Source organism: Haemaphysalis longicornis, unplaced genomic scaffold (assembly GCF_048455015.1).
Source record: "Haemaphysalis longicornis isolate Haplotype H1 unplaced genomic scaffold, Haemaphysalis longicornis Haplotype H1 scaffold_11, whole genome shotgun sequence".
Lineage (NCBI taxonomy): Eukaryota > Metazoa > Arthropoda > Arachnida > Ixodida > Ixodidae > Haemaphysalis > Haemaphysalis longicornis.
Window position 1 is genome coordinate 18,041,152 of NW_027526214.1, and position 22,260 is coordinate 18,063,411.

Genomic DNA, 22,260 nt, shown 5'->3' on the forward strand with positions numbered 1-22,260 from the left:
AATACACATTATCAACCTTGGTAACGAAGTAGAAACACGATTACAGGAACACAGAACAAATGCAATTTTCAAGGAAACGCAACACTTACCCGGTGGTACCATACTACTGTCATGATCACACAACTGGATCGTTTTCTTTTTAGAACTATTCACTCTTGACCAGAACTTGCAAATGTTAGTATGTAGCAATTAGGGCAACGTTTTAAAAAAAAACCTCATCTTTCGGTGAGAAACCATGAGGAGGATGCAAAGCATCATGGGGGTTCCGTGTAGGTTCTATTGCGTAGCGGTTACGTTATTTCATTTCTCAGAGCACGAATCGGAACGTAGTGCGAACCCCCATGTAGTGACAGAGAAATGTTGAGAAATGTATAGACAGTGAAGAGAGCTACACGTGCGTTACCTGATCGAACCCCTCCTTGTTCTCGTCTTTCTTTATTGCGTGCTCACACTCCAACCATGCTGCCCGCCCTCTTCGTCCTCTTTCTGGTTGAGCTTCAAGGCGCGTGGCGCTTCCTGCCACACTTTCCCGCGGGAAATTTTACTTCCTCCTCTGAAATTTTGAGTGTCGTTTCAGTTGACGTTCAGTCTCGCGTGCCTGCGTTGTATCGGTAGCTTCTTGACAGTAGTTTTAATGTGTGAAGGACATAAGGGACGTAAGTAGCACATGGTCCCGTCGCGGTTTGTTGCGCAGTGGGAAGAGTGCCACGTACCCCCGTAACGCTTAAGATAACGCCACCCCAATCCGAAGCATCCGCAGCACGACGAGTGAGCCTACTGTGGAGCTCAGTTCCATGCGGTGCAAGTAAAGCACGCGTGGCGCTGTGGAGGGTTTCCTTTTCTACCAGCAGTTCTCTTATCGTAAATACAGGAAGTGGTGGTTGCCGTGGGAGGTCCCTGTGACTGGCGCAATCCTGGACTGTATGGGCAGGAAGCATGTCCCGCCGAATCCATGAACCATGGGCAGGGCAAGGATAAATGTCCATAATCTTATGAATGCGTGCGGCGAGGTTTGTACAACGCGCAACTCGACGCAAATCCCGAATCGCAGCCATTTAGTGCGTGTAAAGTTCAAGCTTGTCCCCAGTAGTCAAAGTTCATGCAAGCGCCTGCAGGCCATCCCTAGTGGCAGTAAGCAATGCTAGCAGGCTTGGGAGGGCAGGGAGGGACTCGTACGTGAAGCTTTGATTCAGAACAGGGTAGGAGGGACACGTCAAGGCGGTGGTGACGAAGCGGTCCTATACCCCGGCGTCCACAAAAGCCTGGAGAACTAGCGGTTGCGAGTCAGGTGCCCGGTCAGGGATAATTAGGACGGCTTCTGGAGACTGGTGAAGGCCTGAGGTACGGACGTGTAGCCCTATCAGAGGCTTGTTGTCCGTCACCTGATGGAACAGACAGGAACAGAAGAAAAAAAAAACATTCAGGCTTACAATACCACAGCCATCGAGGAAACGCTGCAAATGGGGGGAAGCTTGAAAGCAACTAAGAGAACTCTAGGCATCGGCAAAGACAGGATGTAAGCACTCATTGGCAAGCGTATCTTTGAGTAGATAATAAAGGTAGCAGAACGATTCTTCACAAGGCTTTGTGATAGCTATGATATACCAAGGGAAACTGCTTAAAGTACAAGCTTAACTCGCGATGACCCACTAGTAACTAAGGAGGAGGAAGGAAAGGTTCTTAAAGTGATGAAAAAGGGAAAAGCTTCAGATGACCGCGGCCTAACGGTATATTTTTGGCGGAAGGAGGACATGTTGTTTTGAAAAATAACTCGCTGTACTATTTTGGGAATGCTTTAGGACTCAAAAAGTGTCCATAACCTGGGAAAACGTCAACATTATTCTCAATCTTCAAAGCGGGATCACAAGCACCTCAAAAAACAGAACATTCTGGCTAATAGCAGTTGTTTACAAGCATTCTACCAAACTTAGGAGTTAGCCACGCAAGTGAAACCCTGGATTACCAACAGCCCAGAGAGAAGGCTGGGTTGAGGAGGGGTACTCAATCATAGACCGTATCCATGTCGTGAATAAATTGATAGTAGAATCCCCTTATTACACTGAACACTTTTATGGCGCAGTTTTAAATGACAAAGCGTGAGATTTCGTACTCACCTCCTCCGCGTTTTTGGACGAACTAAAAACCCGGAAGTAGGGTAGACATACATAAGACCTCTAGAAGTAACAATATGGAATTCACCACCGTATATCCCTCCATAAGAAGAGCTATAAATTTCCGAAATAAAAGGGAGTAAGACAGGCAGATACCATCTCCCCAAAACCATTCGCAGCATTTCTTGAGGAGTTACTTAAAAAGCTTGAATGGGAAACAAGAGTATTAAGGATAAATGGGGTAGTTGATACATTTGAGACTTGCGGATGACATAGTCTTGCTGATTGAAGAAGAAGAAGAAGAAGAAGAAGAAGAAGAATGTTTATTTCCGCCTTGTAGATACAGACAGGGAGAACTGCAGAAAAAAGCTATCTAAAACAGCTTGACGAAGCCGCAGCTCCCTTAATTAGCAGCACTTGGGCAGCGCAACAAAAGAAACACAGTTGCATCAGGATACATTTGTAAAAGAGGCCCAAATTGCTTAATTAAAGAAAGATACAAAGATACAAAAGATACAAAAAGATACAAAGAACTTTTACATAGTTACATCTGGAGTATAATTACGTCACGTGTACAGTACCACAAAGAGCAATGAAGAATATCACATTTTCGCATATATACTACGTAATTCACGAAATGAGCATGTAGACAAATTGAAACTCTCCATAACGTATTTATTTAGAAGGGATGGAAGTGTGTGTCGCACAAGTGCTTTTATTGAGTTTGTTCGTGCCGTAGGCACTATCCATTGTTCTCTTTGCCTGGTGTGGTATAACCAGTTTTTTGACGTTGGTCAGCAAGATTTCGGATGCAATTAATGTTCCTAGATGTTTCTACTTTAAATTGAGTGCTGAGACGATATTCGTGTAGGTTCCAAATTTTGATCACGCGAGCCTGGAGAAAAACAGCAGAACTTTGTGATATATAGGGGACATTATAAACATGGGGCAAGAACTTTTTTTGTAAAAGGAAAAGCGATTCAGACAAGAACTTTTAGTTGTGCCCCACACTAAATGGCAGTAATTAAGATGGGAATAAAAAAGAGTATTGTAAAGCAACAATTTTGTGGATTTTGGAAGAAGGTATCTAACACGTCCAACAACACCGGTAATCTGAGCAAGTTTTGCTATTACATTGTTCACGTGATTTTCGAAGGTCATAGAGGCAGAAAAGACGACACCAAGGCACTTAAAGCTATCAACAATTTCTATGGGTCGTGAATTCAGAGTAATAACATCATGAACAGGAAGTTGTTTGTTTTTAGGTCGAAATATTACGGCTTTGGTTTTGATTTCGTTTACACGAATATAATTTGCCTGAGAGCATCTCTCCAACAATTTCATTGTGTTATTGCATGTGTGAATAATTTCATTGAGGTTATGACATGAAAAAAGATGCTGGTGTCATCAGCATAGATGACAAATTTTGCAGAGGAACTGATACTTAATTAATCGTTAATATACATATTAAACAATAGAGGGCCGAGTATGCTCCCTTTTGGAACGCCCGATACTAGTGGTCTGACATTTGAAAACGCATTTTCCATGGAAACTACCTGTTGCCTGCTGGAAAGATATGATTTGATAAGCAGTGCGGCATGCCCACATATACCATAGCATTCAAGTTTCATCAAGAGTAAGTCGTGATTTATCAGGTCGAATGCCTCAGAATAGTCTATGAAAAAAATATACTCTTTTTGTTCGAGGAGAGCTAGTTCAGTCGATTTGTTTTTACAGAAAGCAAACTGATTGGGGAAAAGTAGGTTATGCTTGGTAATAAATTTTGATAGTCGGGAGTGCAAGATTTTTTCAAATGGTTTAGAAAAAATGGGAAGAATTTACACAGGCCTATAGTTTCCTAAATCATTACGGCCACCTTTCTTATAGAGAACGAACACTTTTGCTGTTTGCAGTTTCACTGGAAAAACTGCTGCACTTAAGGAGGAATATAAATATATGTACAAGTACACGTTCTATAATGTCCACTACATACTTCACAGGACGAATCTGAATATCATCTATATCACGACTGGAGCTATTACTCAAATTCATGACGACCGAGATAACTTCTTCGGCGGAAACTGGTTCTAAAAATACCGAATGAGTGTTTTGGGATTGGAGGTATTGGTATGCGTCATTATTCGAGCCGCTTGACGTTGTGGGAATCGTGGAGAACCGCGACCTGCGATCCCGAGCCAGTGCGCGCTTCGGGAGAGACGCTCGTGCGCTGGAACCAGTCCAGCGCTCCGCTGGTTCGTCGGCGTCCCCCGAGAGATGGCGCCACCGATGTGTGCGGGGATAGGCGCGCGGGCGCGGGCGGCGCGGGCGTGCGCGCACGAGAGAAGGGAAGTCTCGTCGGAGACCCGGTCGGGGCGAGATCGGCGGAACGCGGCGGTGATGGATACTTGTGTCTCAGGTGGGAGCTTTGTTTGTCGCGCGCCGTGAGTGCCTGCCTCCCGTTCGCGGTCACGACCCGGACGGCGTGATTTGTGAACGCCGTCGAGCCTTGTGCTCGCATGCTTTGGGATTCCCCAAATAAACGGCTGTGCTTCGGCACTACTGTCTACTGTGTTCTCGTATCGGCGAGCCTCGCTGGGCTGCCGTAGCCATGGGAGCACGCGTGGTTGATAAGCCGGGAGCTAGCGTGGTGGCTTACGCCAGGACTGGCTAAGTCGCCCCGAGGAACCCCTCATATATCCCACATGGCGCCCAACGTGGGGCTCGTATTCGGACGAATTCGAGGTTGCTAGCTCTCCTAGAAATGCGTTGCTGCAGTCGTAGCCCGCTACCCTTTGTCCGGAAGACTTCGGACGAAACGCCTCGCGCCAGTCGGTTGCAGGCAGACAGTTATGATGCCCGATACAGCCGTGACGGCAAATGCGTAAACCTTCCTACACGCACCAGGCGGTGAGTCAGTAGGATACCTCCGAGCACCGCACTCGCGGCCCGCTTGCGAGACGGGAGGTGCGTAGGCCTTGTTCCAACATGGCGGCGGGTCGCCTTCCTCGTAGCGCCGTCCCCGCGCAGTCGCGCCGGCGGCGCCGGTTGAAGTTTCCCCAGGCGCGGCGGACACTACCGAGCGAGGGTGCGGTGTTTGGGAGTTCGCAAGCCGCACAATAAGCCCGCCGCTACTTCGCTTCGAGTCCGAGGCTGAGTGTTTGCCGATTTGACGCCTGACAAAGAGCGAGGGGGATCGCTGAAGAATCAGTCTCCTCTCGCTGCGGGGGGAAGCGGGAGCAATGGGACCGTTGTCTCCGCGCTTCCGGAGTGCGTGCGTCTCGATGCCGTGAAGTCTCCGCTTGAGATTGCGTTTAGGCAGTAAGAGCTTCGCACGGCTCGCCAGTGGGCTCGTTGGTCGCGAGAGATCGCCAGTCTTAGTAAGAGACGGACTCTCAGGCGACCTATACCGGTGATTTGCGCCCGTAAGCCGCTGGTATTGCGGTTGGCGCTGGCTCTACGGCAGCTTGTATTGCTGCGAGTGAGTTGCAGGAGCCCGCCTCCTTGATGCTGACGCTGCTTTGCCGACCAACGCACCAGGCCGAAATAGCTCGGACGGGCGTTTCGATGCCGACAACCCGTAATAGTCAGGCGAGCTGCCTCCAGGCGGGGGTGGTGGCTGGAGCACAGTTGCCGGACTCGTGATTCCGCGAGCAAGCGAACGTGCAAGGGGGAGTCCTCTCGGGCATCTTTGTTACCCTATTTGGCGAGATCGTCGATAAGGTTTCCGGCCAGTCACAGGAGATTGCGGAGTCCCGCTGCTCCCCACGTCAAGTTTGGGAATCGTTTAAACTGGACGGTGAGAGCGAGACCTGCAAACGGATACCACCGGGAGCCACGCCAGTCACCACTGCCACGGACAGCGAGGATGGCCTGCTGAACCACCGGCGGGGCCGAGCGCGGCCCGCGGAGCTACCGCCAATTGCTGCTCCGGCCAGCCGGGCGGCAGCCAACCGTTCGGGAGGACCTGCGGCCGAAGCGGCCACGGAACCCAGGAGGCGGCGGTATCTGGCGCCTACGCGAGCGGCGCGAGCCTTCGGGCAGCCGCAGTGGGCGCGGCCGTTCCTGTTGCCGCCTCGAGCTGGGAGTGGGGGTCGCATCATGGCGCGACCCCGGCGTTCGTCGGCTGCGGCTGCAGCTACCCTCGGGCCTGCCAACCTGCTGTGCTGCCCAACCGCGAGAGACTTCGAACCATTGCAATGTGTTTGCGGGTTTGTGAGGCGAGCATCACGACGGCGGCATCGTGTGGCGAACTTTGGGGTGGAGTGGCGTTCGGTGGCTGTTTCGCTGACTTGAGACGTGACGAGTGTGGTGCACCGTGGCGTCACTCGAGCTCAAGTGGCGTCCAGTTTTAGGGGGGAGGAGTGTGGGAATCGTGGAGAACCGCGACCTGCGATCCCGAACCAGCGCGCGCTTCGGGAGAGACGCTTGTGCGCTGGAACCGGTCCGGCGCTCCGCTGGTTCGTCGGCGTCCCCCGAGAGATGGCGCCACCGATGTGTGCGGGGATAGGCGCGCGGGCGCGGGCGGCGCGAGCGTGCGCGCACGGGAGAAGGGAAGTCTCGTCGGAGACCCGGTCGGGGCGATATCGGCGGAACGCGGCGGTGATGGATACTTGTGTCTCAGGTGGGAGCTTTGTTTGTCGCGCGCCGTGAGTGCCTGCCTCCCGTTCGCGGTCACGACCCGGACGGCGTGATTTGTGAACGCCGTCGAGCCTTGTGCTCGCATGCTTTGGGATTCCCCAAATAAACGGCTGTGCTTCGGCACTACTGTCTACTGTGTTCTCGTATCGGCGAGCCTCGCTGGGCTGCCGTAGCCATGGGAGCCCGCGTGGTTGATACGCCGGGAGCTAGCGTGGTGGCTTACGCCAGGACTGGCTAAGTCGCCCCGAGGAACCCCTCATATATCCCACAACGTCATAGTCGTAAAAAATGTGTTGAAGGCCTTCGCAAGGTCCATTCCAGATAACACTGTCTCATTTACTTTGAGGTTTCGAGGAGAAGTATTACGCTGATTACGGCGCAGTAACGCGTTCAACTTCGCCCAGACTACGTCATGTCGACCCTTTTTGACATCAAAAATATTAGAGTAAAATTCAGCCCGTGCAGACCGCAGCTTTGCAGTTAATTTTGATACTTTTTGAATTTTTTTAAATCTTCACTTGTTCGGGTTTTCAGGAACGTCCGGTACATCTTATCTTTTGTTTTCATTTGTTGTCTGAGTTCTCGTGTTATCCAAGGTTTACGTATTTTCCGCATTTTTTTGCATGTTTTAGTGGGAAAATGTGAACTGTATACTTGTTTGAAAACATCTATAAAGTGATTGTAGGCATTGTTCGGATTGTTGAGCCAAATAATATCGCTCCAATCTACCTGTGCCACAGTATTCCTGAAAGATTCAAGTGCAGTATCCGTTATATGTTGGTACTTAATAATTTCACGTCTATAAGTTTCCTCCCCAATCCTGTCTATGCAAAGAAACACTGGAAGGTGGTCACTCACCGAACACAATACCACACCTGCCTCGAATTTCGACACCAACGAGTTGGTAATAAAGCAATCTAAAATGGATTGACTGGCTGATGGGACCTTTGTCGGCACATTTATTACATTGCGAAACCCATTCGAAAACAAAATACTATCCAGTTCCGATGTAACGTGATTTCTATTTCCCATATCAATATTAAAGTCACCTCCGGCTATCAAGGTATAACTGTTAGTGGCAATAAATAAGACAAACTAATTGTAGAAGTTCAGAAACGCTCCTACGTTTCCCTTCGGAGGGCGGTAGCATACAGAAAATACAACATTTGGACCAACATTGGACCAATACAACATTTGTAATATCTCATAGTCAGGCGAAATAACGCTGTAGGTGTCGAACATTTCTATTTCAGTATTGGTAGGAAGGAGCAATGCAACTCCGCCACCCCGGCAGTCTACTCTATTGAGGTAATACGTATCATAATCAGGCATTCTAAATAAATCATTCGTACCTGTGCTCCAGGTTTCACTTAGCATAATTACAGAAAATGGAAACGAGAATTCACCGAAAAATTCTTCTAAGGATTTCATTTTTTTCTTCACGGATCTGGTGTTTAAATGTATAGCTTTGAGCGAAGTGCGGGAAAAGGGCGAAGCGATGCCACCCACATCACTGGGAAGGTGGTAAGTACGTTGGTTCATGGCACGTAATTCCTACAATGAACACGGCATTCGCCTATCTACAGTCGCTCAAGTTCAGTTATTCCTTTGATATGGATCGCTCGCGCTCCCTCGCACCTCCGAATCAGGATTTTACCATTTACGTGTCAGACAAAAGCGTAGTCTTTTGTTTTCGCAACGTTTTTGGTAGCTCGGAGGAGTTCACGGTTTTGGTGGGTAATGTTTTTTTGCATAAAAATGCGAGGTTCACTGTTCTTTATTTTTGTTCCTTTTTTCAGCCATGCATCTCTTACTGATTGCTTTTCAAAGCGCGCAATGATTCCAGGGACATTATCTGGTCGAGCAGGCAGCCTATGGATAGTTTGTATGTCAGATTGTGTCAGAGGAGGTACTTCTAGCTTGTTGGCAACGTGGTTCATCACGTCCAGCAGGCTCTCACCCTGCCTAACTGGTATGCCATGGATTTCCAGTTTAAGTTGCATGCTTCTGAATTTAAGGTTCTTTACATCTTGTTGCAGTTGTACGTGCGTTATTTGGCTCCTATCGTCGTTGGCTTGAAGTTCAGTGAAGCTTCCTTTCATTTCTTTAATTTCAGCCTCTTGACAACAAACTGTTTTCTGAAATTCATCAAATTTGCGAGAGAATAAATTGAGGGATTCCTCCATATTTTCAACCTTTTCTTTTAAAGGAAGAAGATTGTCCAGTTTTTCGTTGATTGCTGCAGAAATAGCCTTATGTCCAGGTCTGACTCGTTGCTTTCAAAGCTGTCATTGCGCGAACAAGAGTCCCGGCGAGTCTGGCATCTCCAAGCTTTCTTTGCTGCATTATATTTTCCTTTGAATGATTTCTGAGTTATACCAGCACAGTTCCCAAAATGGTATTCGCCAGAGCATCCAGGACATTTCAGTGATGGTTCATCCTCGGGGATGACCACCTCGCACGACAAACAACTGACCGACATGAATTAACACTCACAGAGATCTCGTTAGGGTCAATGGCAGCAGCGGCAGCAGAACAGACGGCATTCAAGGCAAAACGCTTAGCATTGGTCAATCAACAACTTGTAACGGGGCAGTTCTTGGTTTACCGATGTGAGCGGAGTGCTGCCGCTGCTGCCAAATGACCACTGCTCGACGGCACGTTGCTTATCACCAGCTGCACCGAAGCTTGCGCTTGCGCAGATGGAGCTCCTGGCAACAAAGAAACCAGTGGCAGGAGTGCCAGTGGTGGCCACGAAATCGCAGGGACACTGAATTCTTGCTGCAGGAAACCGCCAGGCAGGCAGAAGAAAATTCCGGGCACCGAGCTGTAAAGGGGCAGTTCATGGGTTACCGATGTGAGCGGAGCGCTGCCGCTGCTGCCAAATCACATGCAAAAGACATGCAAAGAATTCTTGACAACCTACCAAAAGAAAGCGCTGCCGTGAGGCTAAAAGTACTTATAAATAAATGTAAAGTAATGAGGAATAAGCATGCCATGTACGCAGGAAACGACGCGTCAGAAATAAACATTACAAGTACCTCGAACAGATGGTTAGCGCAGGTGTGGGTTCGGGGGTACTCGGCAAGCGCTCCTGAATGCTGAAAAGTAAGCTACCTCGGTCGCACCAACAAAAATTTCACAACAAGCGCATTCTGCCGGTTATGGCGTGTGGAGCTGCAATTTGGCGGCTTACTAAAGATCTGGAAAACAAAGTTAGGTCTGCTCAACAGGACATCTAACGAATAATTTTAGGAGAAGCACTCAGGGTTAGAAAACAAACTACCTGTATCAGATGGGGAGAAAGAAAAAGAAACTAGAATGGAAGACGTGAGTAGCAACAATGAGTAAGAGGCAGAAGAAAATGAAATCAGTTCGGAACGTAGAATACATTTACAGCAATATGAGAAAAATCTGGGGATCCCAAAGTCAAAGAACCGCGAATAACCCCATGTCAGACAAAAGTTAAGAGATCCTTTCTTCCTCGCGCCACGTAAGCGTATTTTGTCGTGGTCCAAGAAAGTGATGTAGCTCTAAAGAGGCATCGCGTAGCAGTCACAGTAGAGTTTTTTTTTAGCTTTTTTTGTTCACATGTGTACCGCGGGTAGATACACAAGACATGCCATATGTCTTCTCTAACAGAGCATACAGAGTACAATGGCGAGTCCACACACCCTATCATAAAAAGAAAACTACCAGTGAAAGCATCGTTCAGGCTTAGTCGGCACAGGAGCACCTGAGTTTGCTTTTGCAGAGCTCGCGGAAATTAGAACTTGCACTCAGGGCCAAACGCGTGCTGTGGCAAGGGTATCCTTAGAGGGTCTTGCTTATCTGATAACAGCACTTTGGATTCCAAGCGCATTCACAGCCGTACTTCCGTCTTGCTTGGATCACGGAATTCCAATTGGCGCGAGCAGATTGTGCGCCTCTTTCACTGTTGCGTAAGAGACGGCGTTCCCTGGATGCCTGAATGACCTGCAGCAATTGAAGCGAGATGCGGTGCCCCCTCGTAGTACTAGTGGGTTCAATGCGTGTAGCTCAGGCACAAGTTAGCTGCAGCGGTAGGATGGCTTCACTAGTTCTTGCAAGGCATGCCGCGAGTCGGTAAATATCACCCATTGTCGTGCGGGACTATTGGTGATGTGAAGGAGTGCCGTCCTAATACCAGTTGACTCAGTTAAGGAGGACGGCGTCTTGTGAGGGAGATGGACGTTCAATGTCCCACCGACGCGATCCACACACTCCAATGGGTGGCGAGTCAGCCTTCATGGATCCGTCTGTATATACCTGAACATGGCCAAGATTACGCTAACTGATAGGCTCCATCGTGTAGTATCGCAAGGCTGGCTCAAACCGAGCTGATGTCTTGCGTATGCATGGTGTGTTGGGAATATATCCCATGGTGCATCGTTACATTGCGGAAAGGCAGGATTGCTTGGGCGTTCGATGTTGGCCGGTAGGAGGGTGCGTACATGAGGGGAAGACACTTGTGCTAGAGGATGGTAAGCACACTTTTTACATGGCGGAGGATGGTGCGAAGGAGCTCATTTACTTTGAGTGTTTGAGCTGACATACAACTTGGTTCGCATAGACTTCCATTCCTGAATGTGCACTTGGAAGGCCCTGACAGGGGCGCATATCTTGAGGCGGTGCACACTCTAGCCTTCTGAAGTTCGTCTTAGACAAACCAATCAGCGCTGGGAGGCTGTACCACTGAAGGCCAAGAAATTTTTCCTTATTATGTTGAAAAGTGAAGGCACTGACAGCCCGCCGTTTTTGCTGTCAACATCTAGAAAATGGGCATAAGGAAGCGGAAACGTTCTGTAAGGTTAGGGATAAGGGGGACCCGACACAGTGAGCGATTTAGTGTGATTCCGAGAAACCTATGGTTGCGATTATTCAGAATTTCTACGTAATTACGAGAGGATAGCGGGATACATCCCGCCTCGTAAAGGCAACCGCGGACCACTTTTCGGATGAAATTTTCAATCGGAAGGTACTAAGGTACTTTTGAATTGCAAGAAGAGCTTTCTGCAATTTGGATCGTATACTTCTCCATTTTTGCCTATTTGCCGGAAGCTCAGACAAAAATATCATCAGCATAGAGTGAGAGGTTGACACCTTGGGGTACCACTTTCGTGATGTGGATGAGACAGATGCTAAACTGCCTATGACTTAGCTCTGACCCTTGAAGAACGCCTGATGTAATCTCCTGCCGCCTTGTCTCATTTTCATTCGTGGTCGTATAGATATACCGATTATGCAAGTAGTTACTGAGAGGAGTGTGCATCCGCCATCGTAGCCGTAGAAACGTCATTTCCCATCTAATAGCTTCATAAGAAATGCTATCGAAATCCTCCTTGAGATCTAGGAACACAGCTTCTGGGATCTTTATTGCAGCCTTTTGCCGATGAATATTCACGAAAAAAGAAATGACGGTGTCGATGCTACTTCTTCCTCCTCCGAATCCTGACATTTCTGGTGGATACACTTATCTGTCCTCAAGACACCAGACGAGTCACTGCAACACCAATATCTCCAATACCTTTCTTAGCAGCTTAGTAAAACAGTGGGGCAGTAAGAGGTGATCCCGGTTGGCAGTTTCCCTGGTTCAAGTACCGCTACTAGGCGACTGCCATTTCTGCTTGCTTACACTCGGCTTGTTCCCACGACTTCTTGTAGAAGGTAAGCAGTTACTTGAGGGCGTTACTGTCATGACGTCGCCAAGCTGAGTACGTAACGCCATCGGCGCCAGGCGCAGAGGGCCAGTAAACAGACGCTATTGCTGTCATCAGCTCGGGCACCGTGAATAATTTATGCTTGAGAGTAGCATTAGTAGTGGAGAGCCAATCGCTCAGGACAACTAAAATCACTGAAGATATCCGGGTAGCTGCAACCTTGCCGCAAAATTCTTCAGCCTCGTCCAGTTAACTGACGCCACGCTCGAGATCTATTGATGAGAATGGATGAGCTTGACTCGATGTTTCTCTCAGGCTTCGTAAAACTTACCAAATGCGTATCAGCGCTTTGCGGGGATCAAGACTGGAACAAAATTATCTCCAACGCTGCCTTGCAACCTTATTCAAGTGCTTCGGAATGCTCTTCTGTGCATGTCTTCAAGCTCCAGTGTCATCTGATGACAATGTTTTTTATCGAACGGCGCTCTACTCTCCTAGGAACCCTGCGACGCGGTTCATACTTTCCGTGCACTCGTGCATACACCTTTGGTATCAAGCCCGTGCGTGTTGACTGTCACTGGGCCCTGGCAATAGGTTCAACAGTTCTTCGGTCGTAGACAATGCGTGAACAATATGCTCCGCCATGTCAAGGAAGGTAGTCTAGTTTACAATCGACAGTGCCCGTTTGATGGTACCGCCGCGAACTCCATCAATCATGGTGTACGTTGGGATGCGGTCAATGCCGAAGCTTTCAATGTCTGCGTACCAGGACGCGACAGGTAGCTGAAGAGTGGGCACCATAGTCAAATCCATTACGCTTGAACCCCTGCCCTGAAAGAACGTGAGTACTGCTAGTCCTGCTTGGCTGGCCACATAGAACAGAGGGTTCCCTTTGCTGTCGTCTTAACACTGCGCCAAGCTAAATGGTGAGTGTTCAAATCCCACATAACCAAGTGACGTGGCAGTGTACTGTCCAAGAGGATTGCAGGAATGTTGAACTTTGCCTTAGGTGCAATGTATCCTGTGATTAAAGTGAAAGCCATCTGATTGTGCTTCACCGTAGCCGTGACATATTCACTCGAGTCATCTGTCTCCACATTATGCAATAGAAAAGTTATTACGAATTGCAAGGAGCGCTGGGCAGGTCTCTGTGCTCGTCAAAGACAGACAGAGAGAGTATCCCGTAAGACGGGTATCCCGACGCAGTCTGCATTCTGAAATGACGACGACTGGGATCCTGTGCCTATTTTTGATTTGCCTAAAGTCAGACAACCAAGGTGATAGTCCCAAGGCATTCCAATGGAACACCGTCGCCTGATTCCGAAGAATTTGCATCGGCACTGTCACAGCACTCCGAATAGGAGTAAAAGCCAGTTTCTAAAGTATGGGAAATGGTGTCTAATAAAGACAGATAAGCACGAGTCATCAGAGATATGTAAGGTACTACAACAGGCCCTACGGCGTCAAAAAGGAAAATGATAAGGGAGAGTTCGTAGATGGTTGCACCCTCTGCCGTCTCATGTGGTATTGGCTGGCACACGCTCATGCATGCTGCCGTGGGATTGCAGGATCGGTGGCAGATGTTGGGTATGAGCAACTTTATCGGGCGTCTGCGGTGGTAGCGAGGGCACCTCAGAAAAGTCAAAATCGGTGCTCTGACTTAGCCTCTCAGCTATTGTTCGTTTGGTGTCGCGACGCGTGGCGCGTTTCTTCGATGAGACCGCCGCCTTCACTGCCTTGTAGTCTACTTTGTTTTTGCTACTGTACTTATGTTCGCTTCGCTCTTGTCGCAACGGGAACAAAAGTTGAATTCATCCTGATGAGTACTACACAGATTGGATAGCGCCTCTCATTTGAAGTACAGGCCTTCAGGTCATGTTTGTCTCCACCACGGGAGCAGTGGAACATTAGCTTGCACGTCCTAGTGATATGTCGGAAACACTGATATCACGCACACTACACCGGCTTTTCTTCGTAGTGGTACACCTGCGTTCCAACGTATCCCAGGAGAACATATTTAGGTCCCATGTCAGCTGTAAAAATATTTTCTATAACCTCTGATGCCCCAATGCGTTGGGCCGATAGTGCTGGTGTTCTCTGGCGCACGTTATAAAGTACCTAAAGTAAAGCTCTAAAGTAAAGCCCAGCTTGCTGAAGAGGTTTATAGGCACGCACGGTGATAACACTGATCGCTGTCAGTGGCACGAGGCGTTCAGTAGCATCGGCCGTCATTCTGCCTCTAGCAATGAGGTTTAGCATATAATTTCGTCGCAGCTACAGCACCCATTCCGGTGCCTTGTCATCTAGGCTTTATTTTAGCAACAGTGAATTTGAGTGAGTAATATTTTTTTTCAAGCGGCTTCAATATCACAGTGAGCCCATGCTTTGGGGCATTTTGAGCTGCGTCGCTTGCCGCGATAGACAGAGACCTTTTAGATCCTCGAGTTTGTTTTGGAGGCACAACATGTTTAAACTTGTCCTTGTAGGTGCATGGGCCGTCTTAAGCGACTCATACGTCATGGTGGTTGAAGACTTGGAAGAGATTGAGTTGATGTCCTGATCGATACCTTCAGTGGTGATGTCAGTGCGTGGGCCCGCAATTTCATCCTGAGCTGCAACCTCGTAAAGATCAAAGTGGTAGGAGGTTGGACACGCACACTCTTTGGAGCATCAGAAGTAGACTGTACCCCTAGCACCCTAGCGGAAGCTGTATCCGTCAGGCCAAAATGTGTAGGCGGCGGATTGAGAAGCCACGGGGGGCTTCTCAATCACGGTTCTCACCACGTTGTCGCAGCAAATACTTGTGATTGCACAGAAATAGTCCAGAAAGCGTACAGCTGGCTGAGCACCACTGCACTTCACTGTCGTCTCATCTGGATCAAGAAACAAACTAAAGTAGAAGATATTGTAGTTGAATTAAAGAAAGCGAAATGGACAGCGATGGCCATGTAATATGGCAAAGAGACAATCCCTGGACCATTACACTCAGAGACTGAATACCGAGATGGGTAAAAAACAAGGGGAAGGCCAGTAATCCACTGGAGGGATGAACTAAGAAAATTCGGGGCTAAATTCTTGACTCGAGCGGCGTAGGGCAGGAGCAGTTGGAGGTCAATGGGAGAGGCTTTCATCCTGCAGTGAACTGGAGCAGGCTGATGATGATTATGATCATGACGATGCTAGTAATATCGATGATGATTGTAATTTATCTTATTCTTTTCGAGTTCGACGTTCAACTTCATTACCTATTTTGGTTTTCTCGTAGAGGACACGTTCAATTTGGGTGGAATCTTTTGCAAATGTTGCTTCGATAAATAAATTATTCTGACCTTTCTATCGAGCACATTTCTCTATGACACAGGCTTTTCTTACGTGTCTTTCTTGTTCCAAACTTGGTTTTGGTTCGCTACAGGCACAGCCGCATCACAATAAAGTTTAGCATTGCAATGGCTAGAATATTTTTTTCCCTTAGAGGGGGAATATCGGCTAGTTACATTGGTACTACCAACGGCTTCGTATACATTATTTATTCGCAGGGTCTCCAATGTTGCCCGTCTGCGCCCCTATTGGTAGGTCTCTCAGAAATTGTAGAAACGTTTAGTTTTGCTGGTTCGCACTGGCACAGAAAATATAGCTTTCATAGTTTCATTGGGCTGAAGTGTGCACTACTGTTAAGGTTATTAAACGGTGACCTCGTAGCAATTTCGTTTCACTGCAGCAAGCCAAAGTGTGCTCTTAACGTCGATGGCCACCCGGAGAGGAACCTCTGGGAATACAGCCGTTTTTTTTTTAATTCTTGTTGCTGCGTTTACTTTGGAAGTAGCTTTCAAGCAGTTTTGAATCCGCTGCTAAATTTTGTTTCTCTTTTCTGCTGAAATATCTTAGAGAACCAGTCGGTCGCAGGGTTGAAGCGTGTTCGTGTCGTCTTTCCTTGGCAAAGCTGAACACCGCGTAAACTTCACACGCTGCCGCTTGTCGGACAAAATGGTTTGAATGCCAACAGGGAGCGAGAGGCTGATAGGGGAATTTCTGGTGTTTATTTTATCGTGGTCTAGTTTTTATTGATGGGTTTAGACGCAATTGGAAGACCACAAAGCAATACTTCCAGAAAACGATACAAAATTCGGAAATTTATAAACTTCTTTTATGATAATGATAGGCAAACTGCTGAAACAATTCCAACGTAATACTGGTTAGCCAAAAGGGTAATGTCAGAGAGCTTGAGAATAGCAAAGCCATCTACCTGCTTTGTTTGCATACATGCTGTATAAAATTTCATGATGAATGTATGATAAACCGTGTATTATTTGACAATGAAAGCTGGGTACTTGCCACCATATTGCCCCCTTCCAGCTGTAGGCGGTGCCGGATGAGCCCAGAATAAGTATTTGGGCGCGTTTAGGATCAAATACCGCATCAAAAATCCCTAAAATTTATGCGCGTTGTAGGTAGCGCTGAAGAGCTTGGGGAAAGACTGGACTTACAAGCGTGACGCCCTCTATGCCACGATGAACCAGTGAGGCAGCGTCAAACCACGCAGAAGGCGAGTAAGAGCACGGCCTTCTTGGCTGACTCCACTGAACACTTTCAAACATAAAGCAGTTCCACTCTCCGTCCATACAGGCGGAAGTGCCCAGCAGTTACTAGAAATATGAGCTGTGCCACAGTTCTCCGCTCTTTGATACCACCACTGATCATCTTCCCCTCTCTTTCTCCTTATTCTCATAAGGAATTGAACGAAAGTTTGTTCTATCATATTTCATTTTTCTCCCTCCGAAGCGCTCGCGCGCCTTCTAGTGACACAGCTTGGATTTATCTATTGAAGTTTTCTTTCTTGTTCGGCCTGGAACCAAACGAGCGGGAGTTCGGTTTCTTTTGTGATTGATTTTATCCAGCAAGTGATGAAGGCTTGTTTTACTATTTCGTACGTGTTTTTATTCTGCGGCCGTATTTTTTCGCTTTATATCGTAAAAACAAACCCGACGAGTATTACTAACCTACTAGAAGCGTGGATTACCAGCTAATTGCATATATTTTGCGTCAAGTGAAAGTGCAGTTATTTGCGCCAACCAATGGGGACGTATGTGACAAGTGGCAGTGGCTCCTGGAGTTACAAATGATTCTTCTTAAATAAACCTGTTGTTCAAGTTCCCTCTTAACATTTTGGCGGGAGGGCTCAATTCACTGACAGTTTGTTATCTGGCACATAGTTTCTTTCAGGCAAGTTTATGTATCTCCTTCGATGCACAAACTCTTTTCAAGCGTGAATCTTTCTAAAGCCTCTGTTTGGGGGTGTAAAACCGAGCGAATCTTTGGGACCATCTCGCCGTGTCACTGCACGTAGGCTATATGGCGTGACTGAGGACGAGCTACGAGAAAAACTCGGGCCCATCACTTGCTCTTCACTGATGCGTTCCTGGGCAGGGAGAAGGGCACAGGATGGGAGTTCCTGGCGTGGCTTGGATAGTGCTGCCCTTGATCGTCTGCGTACTCCTTACGCCGGCGTCCAGAGCAACGTAATACGATACAGTGCGGCTAGGAAACAAATCACACCGTTATCGCCACCAGTGTGTGCGTTGTGAATAACATAAACAACCGCAGTTGTAAACGATGTATTTGAAGTATTTACTATATCACTGATACCCTTCGAGAAACGATTGGCTGCCACCCGTCTAATTCTTGTCGTTATCTTAGACTCCGTTATACCACGCTGAGCTGTCGACCTTTAGCGATACTTGGGACACTTAAGCCCTATCGCTCGGTATATACACATGAAAAACCGTTTCAGAGTGCAGTTACTGCTGACACTGTTACAATGTCAGTTCTGTGATTCATCGATGGGTACAGAGTGCTTTAGTAAGGCTCTTGATGGACCCACGCAAAAGATGCACGGATCGGATAATCATTTAAACAAACAATGCAAACTTTCCAAAACGAAAGGAAAAGTAAGCAACAATACACTCCACCAAAACTTTTCGAAGTTTTGAAACCGCTATAAGAAATCTGAAATAGCGATTACATATAATGTGTCAGAAAAAGTACGCTTGATCCACCACTTTACATGTAACCAGTTAACACATGTTTTAGTGAAACCGAACTACGCAAAATAGATGTATGAGCACCGTTAATAAAAGTTTCTCTTGGAGTTTAAAGAAACAGTATCAACCTAAAACAGAAAAAAACCCGATCCTACATTCCAAAAAGAAGCATTGGTAGGACGTACAATTGTGGAAATTAGGCAAAAAAAGGAACCGTCAGTGGGCATGTCCTACGGCGAAATAAAATCAGGAAAACACCGTAAAAATGTAAAACTGCATACAGGACTGCGTTAAAAAATCGTAAATATATATGGAATATAAGATTACTAATTCTCGAATTACAAGATTATCTTCTTCATAATTTAAAATGAACGAATCTTGATAAAAGGTAATGCGACGTAACTTATTTTGTGCACCCAACACACCTTCAAGCTTCACCTTACCTTTACTTATACTATCTTGGTCGGTCGAAATTCAAGCCAATTTTGTTATTGCAACATTGCGGCCCAGAACCGGCCGAGGCAGCGGCGGGACGTTGGAACACAGCATTATGGTTTCGAGGCAGCCTGTCACGCCCGGGAGTTTTCATTTTCTTACGTATATACGACGCTAAAAGTCGGAAATACCAGCCGTCATCGACGATCGACCACCACAACCCATGTACAATGACAACCCAGGGCTGCCCCGCCGACACCGCTACAGCTAATTTGGCCCTCAATTTTTATAGTTTTTAGGGCGGCAGCTGCTTTCAAGCGTTTACCAGGGACGTGGTGTAGATCTCTCCATCTGCATTGTGCCGCAACGTAAGGGGATATCGGGTTCCTTCTTATAAGCTATCTCTATGAGCAGCTGGGTCACTTCCTAGATGCCTGGAGATTGGGCTGCAAGTGATATGTTGCAATTGAGAAGGCTCTTATACAACCAATATCGGCCAACTTGCTTTCCACATTGGAAACCAATAAAATTTTCATCCAGTTTTTTATGCCGCATCTCTCGCCGAATTAGATTCAAGTGGTTAAACGATTGAACATTTTGAGGACTTTTTTTAATTTATGTGGCAGAATAGTGAATTTTTACCGGTGGTTCGGTATACACATTAAATTAAGCGAAACGAATCTGGCGCGTCTTCACGTATTGCACAAGGTTCTTCTCCTAAAGGAATATGAATACAGCCTACACCGTTGTTTTCATTTATAAGGACTGGCTTTCAGTGACACTACACTCTATTCTTGCTTCAAATATGTTCTCACATTTCCAATTAAAGAGATATAGCACCTTGTATATTTCGCTTAGGATTGTAGCAGGTAACGTCATTTATGAGGCTGAGAAACATTGTAGTAAGTGATTTAACTGCATGCTAGCCTGAATTAGGTACACCTGAATAGAACCAAGGGACCTATATGGCTACAAATTTCTGTCTTTTGATGATGTCTTATGTTGGCCGTGTACTGCCCCACAAGAATAGCAAAAGCGACCCCACAACTGCTGTTGGAGTTTCCTGGCAAGTTTCCACTCACTTATCTGTAATTTATCACCTAGAATGATTGTTTGAATGTTGCAGTAAGAGTAAGTGAGATTGTGATTCTTAGTACATCTATGGAACGAAGGGGAACATTTTGTCTTCATGGCTTCATTTATTTCCTGACGTTTTGCACAAGTTGTTAGACGGCAGTGCAGTAGAATAGGGGTATCTAAATTGTAATCGAAATGGCAGAAATTTTAAAAACCTTTTCTAATTCTGCAGCTAGCCTAACAGAACACTTCAGCCTTGTTATAAAGTGAACAACTTCACCGAATACTAGAAAACGTTTGTGGCCGTTGTGCCAAAGCTGATTTCTGGTATAGAATCATTGTTTGTTATTCAGCTGATGCTCTCTAATAGAGTGCCCGTTTTGGTACGAACCGCGACTAAAAAGTATAAAGTCATCAGGCGAAGTGCGGGCTGCTTGTGTGTTTTACTTGTGGTAGATAGTAGCACTTGTTTTCTTCTCAGTGTTGCAGCCCACAGCAAGCACACGCACTGTGTTAGGAGCACTGGATACCAATTTGTTTTTAGTGTGACACATTGCTGTGTATTAACCACAGCTCAGATCTCTGAGATTGCACCACTCTTTTGTGAGGCGTACTAATGCAAAAACGTTTGGATATCGGAAAATAGAATGAGGGCTAGTGGCCAGTGATGAGTCCCCTTCTGATCGTCAGAAATATTAGGGTGAAACACCCAGACTCGTAATTTATTTTATTTTGTTTGGGTGTTCTTTTGATATTCTCTGCCAATTGAGAATATGGCTCAAAGTTATGACATTCGAAGCTCATAACTTTATATGGGTCTAGGTACAGCTGAACGAGTCCATTTGCCTTCAATTTTTGAAGGGGCGCACATAATTTCTTCGCAACTACCACGCCCTGCCGTTCTGTCATAAAAGCACGTTTACCAATTTATTCACTTTTTACGGTGCGGAGTCTAATGAACACTTACAATTTTTTTACGCAAAACCGTCGGTTTGTGATGCCGCTAACTGACACTAATGAGTTATTTCGTGATCGCGTACAGTTTTCACAATGTTACACGTCTTGATAACGTGGTTATATCATAGCAATCTATGCAAACTTTTTCTGGCGTTCTCAGCATATAAAGCGTGAAAGAATTGCTATTGCGTCTGTCGTACGTGTGAACACACAGTGGAAGACGAAAGTTCTAAAAGTGCAGTTTATTGCAAGTTCATCGCACAACAAATTTTGGTAGGTTGCCTGTTGACTGGAGATTTATATGTTCTTGGTATGTGTGAAGTTTTGGAGAAATCCCTGTAAAGCGAGTAAAGGTGTCTGGCTGAAGATACAAGCAAGGATTCGAAATGCACATGTAGATCACAATTCGATTTTTTATTCCTTTTTCTTTAGATGCGTTCTTTCCCAGAGCAATTTGATTCTAAACAGATCAAAGAACGATTGACCTAAAAAGCACTTGACGTGCGGTACGAGATGCGACTTTGGGGAAGTCGTAAATTTATTTATTTATTTATTCACAATACTTCAGAGGCTGCAAGGAGCATTTAGTAAAAGAGAAAAAAAATGAAAACCTATCAATTAAAGGATAAGAGCTAAATTAAATGTAGAATACAATGTTGTAACCAAAAGGAAGATGATATAAATCGCTATGTGCAATTTTACAGGGTATGCGAGCATATTATTATGTGCTAACACACACGAAAACGAAACAAACATTTCTACAATTTTCTTGAAAAAATATTCCGCTCAAACAGAGAAAAGTGAACGGCCTTCCGAGCAAGTTAACAAAAAACGCAATCAACAACAAACAAGGAACAAAATCTGACAGGCTTGCAAACGTTTCTTTGTGTGTCTGTAACATGACAAATCTGGACACACATGTTCCCGATATCTTTTACTGTCAGCTATGCAAGCAATGGTATCCAGATAATCATTCAACAAGGAAATGGCCCAAGGCAGATATGATCAGTAAAATGCATGTGTGTTGCCATAAATATGAGAAACACTAAGCTGATTATGAAGTGTTTTCGACATGCGCACGGGCGTTACTAGTGGTTACAATGACAGCCCACTATGATAAACATATTTAGGAAATCAGCAAAGGCCTTAACAAACCGGCATTTTTCCCGAAAAAGAAGTGATTTAGGTAGTTTTATTCGTGTTGTACAGGAATAACGATGAGAACTGCCTGAAATAAAACGAGCGGCTGTGTTTTGCAGAGATTCCAGCATCGTGCGTAGGTGGGTTTGGCAAGGGGACAATATTTGGAAGGCAAACTAAAGCTGT